At 42.3% G+C, this 2771-nt stretch overlaps 1 non-coding gene across 1 annotated transcript; it reads left to right on the top strand.

Annotated features, from left to right (window-relative positions):
* The first annotated feature begins 1209 nt into the window (after nucleotides 1-1209).
* On the top strand, nucleotides 1210-1282 carry TRNAV-UAC. Its single transcript has one exon. It is a non-coding gene; the product is annotated as a tRNA-Val (tRNA).
* Nucleotides 1283-2771: the final 1489 nt, after the last annotated feature.

Here is a 2771-nt window from a genome sequence, read left to right as displayed (position 1 = left end):
AGTTTGGAGAAAGAACTTCTACCACCCAGTCAAGACTTAGGATGAACTGTGTCCTGAACAATAGTTTGACCACTTCAAGAGACATTCTGAGTTGGCACCATCCAGCTCAGCTGCTTCCGGAAAATATTTTTGTTGTTTTAAGCTGGTAATATTTAAGTAAATTGTTATCCGCTAATAGATAAGCAATGCAGAGACAGAGCTGTTCCCAGAGCATAACGTTCTTGTTGAGAAGATAGCAATTTCTCTAAGTGAAGTGTGGAGTAACCATTGTTCATTCCCTAGTTTTCACAACAGGCCCAAGCAATAATGTGAGGTTGAAATTATCCGTTTACATAGTAATTAGTTCAAATTAGTTCAAAGTTCAAATTGTTATTTCAAGTTAAGCTCATTCAGCTCTGAAGAACTGAAAGCTCTGAGAACACTCCTTATTTACCAACCATCCCTGGCCACAGTTGACATTTCTGGCTATTTACTCAGGCTCAGCCTAATCACGGCAAACCTCAAATCCACTTCTATTTTGGGAGGATAAGCATTTCTTAGAAATCCTGCAGGTGATGACAACTCCTGTATACGCAGGTGGATTGGATTCTTTATGTTGTGACAACAAAACCCAGATCAGAGGACTTAAAATAGATTATATTTTCAGACGCGTAACTATTTATATGGCAATCTTTTCAGGTATGCCGGCATTTTAGTCCTGCCTTTACACCGTGAGAAAATGTAGTAAACAGTCACTCCCAGGTGATTAAAAATATATAAGGCTTCAGCAAGCACAAAAATGGAGGTACGGATGAGTCCATGCTGAATCCAAATGACATTAGGTCACAACAGGTGAACGGATGGAGAACAGGCCCTAAAAGTTGATTTTCAGGAGGTCTGAGAGACTTCCAGCTACATTCAAAGCTCACCATGAGTTCCTAGGTGGAGCAAAAAGACTGAATACAAATGCATTTGGAAAATGAGTGAGCTAGCTTCTGGGGAAGAAAGCTCCTCAGAGGAAGAAGGGTCAAAGCCACAGGAGTCAGATGCAGTACAAATGCCATGGTTCTAAAGGGAAAGGTGCAATTTTGACTGTAGCATGGAATCTTCATTCATATTATCTCCCAGACATCCTCAACTTCAATTCATTTTTGGACCCCATAGATAATGGGGGGTGGGGGGACCTAAATAAAACATGAAAAAACTGTTTCATTAAAAACTCTAGGGGAAGGTTCTATACTGTAGTGGTTATCACATCTGCTTTACACACAGAAGGTCCTGGGTTTGAGCCCCAGTGGAACCAGGGGTGTGAAACTCCTTTGGGGCTCCTGGGTGGCTCAGTGGGTTAAAGCCTCTGCCTTGGGCTCAGGTCCTGATCTCAGGGTCCTGGGATCAAATCCCACAATGGGCTCTCTGCTCAGCGGGGAGCTTGCTTCCCTCTCTGTTTCTGCCTGCCTTTCTGTCTGCTTGTGATCTGTCAAATAAATAAATAAAATCTTAAAAACAAAACAAAAAACTCTATCAGAGGGGCACCTGGGTGGCTCAGTTGTTTAAGAGTCTGTCTTTGGCTCAGGTCATGATCCTAGCATCCTGGGATCCAGGTCTATATCAGGCTCCCTGCTCATTGGGGAGCTGACTTTTCCCTCTCCCTCTGTCTGTCACTCTGCCTACCTGTGCCTTCTATCTCTCTGTCTAATAAATAAATGAAATCTTAAAAACAAACAAACAAGCAAACAAACAAACTCTATCAGATATTGGGAACACTGCCTTCGGATTCATTTACCAAAGAGTACTAAGAAGAGAGCTTTTTTTTTTCCTTAAAAATTAACCCACACCCTGTGACACTAAAAGGTTCAGTGTTTTTGTGGTTGCAACTAGGAGTGGCCAGTGTCACTTAGGGCAGAGCACAGTATATACCAAATGTGTCTGCTGGAAACACCCTTTGGAATACGATGGTATCCCAAGTGCACCGTAACCCTCGGCAGAAGTGGACTGTTTTGGAAGAAAATGTAAAGCAACCTCTGGAGACTCCCGAGAATGGCTTAGACATAGAAACTTGGCAAAGGGAGATAAGGACTAGTGAATCCTGAATTACAATTGCCAGGACTACAGAAGTGTTCAAAGGCTAATAAGGTTAGAGAAGAACTGGGTTTCAAGTACAAATGTATGTTTAAAACAGCTGAAGAAGGACAGGACACCTGGATGGCTCAGTAGCTTAAGCATCTGGCTCAGGTCATGATCTCAGGTTCATGGGACAAGCCTCCTGTGTGGCTTCTGACTCATCGGGGTGTCTGCTTAAGATTCTCTGGCTCTCCTGCTGCCCCTCCCCCTGCTCCCAAGTGCTCTCTCTCTCTCTAAAATAAATAAATCTTTAAGGGAAAAAAAAAAAAGCTGAAGAAGGAAAGAAGAAAGGTACTTGGTTAGAATGAGATGTCTGGATGCAGCTAACAGATGGAAGAGCTGCAACTCTACAGCCACAAATCTTAGTAACTTCATATTACAGTCTACAGTGCATTCATATACAGAGATGCTGCATTGTTTCATTTTTTTTTAAACACTGCTTTAAAAAAATTACCTCAAACCTTAAAAGAACACAAATTTATTACATTACAGTCCTGGAAGTCAGATGTTTAAAAATCAGTTTCACTGGGATAAAATCAGGGTGTTGGGAGATATGTATCCTTCCGGAGGCCCTAGAGCAAAATCCATTCCACTGTCTTGTTTAGCTCCCAGGGTATGGCTACATTCCTGGCCTCGTGGGCCCTTCCTCCATCTTCAAAGCCAACAGAGTA

The sequence above is a fragment of the Neovison vison genome, chromosome 6 (genome assembly GCF_020171115.1).
Source record: "Neovison vison isolate M4711 chromosome 6, ASM_NN_V1, whole genome shotgun sequence".
NCBI classification, from domain to species: domain Eukaryota; kingdom Metazoa; phylum Chordata; class Mammalia; order Carnivora; family Mustelidae; genus Neogale; species Neogale vison.
This window is presented reverse-complemented; position numbering and strand designations above follow the sequence as displayed.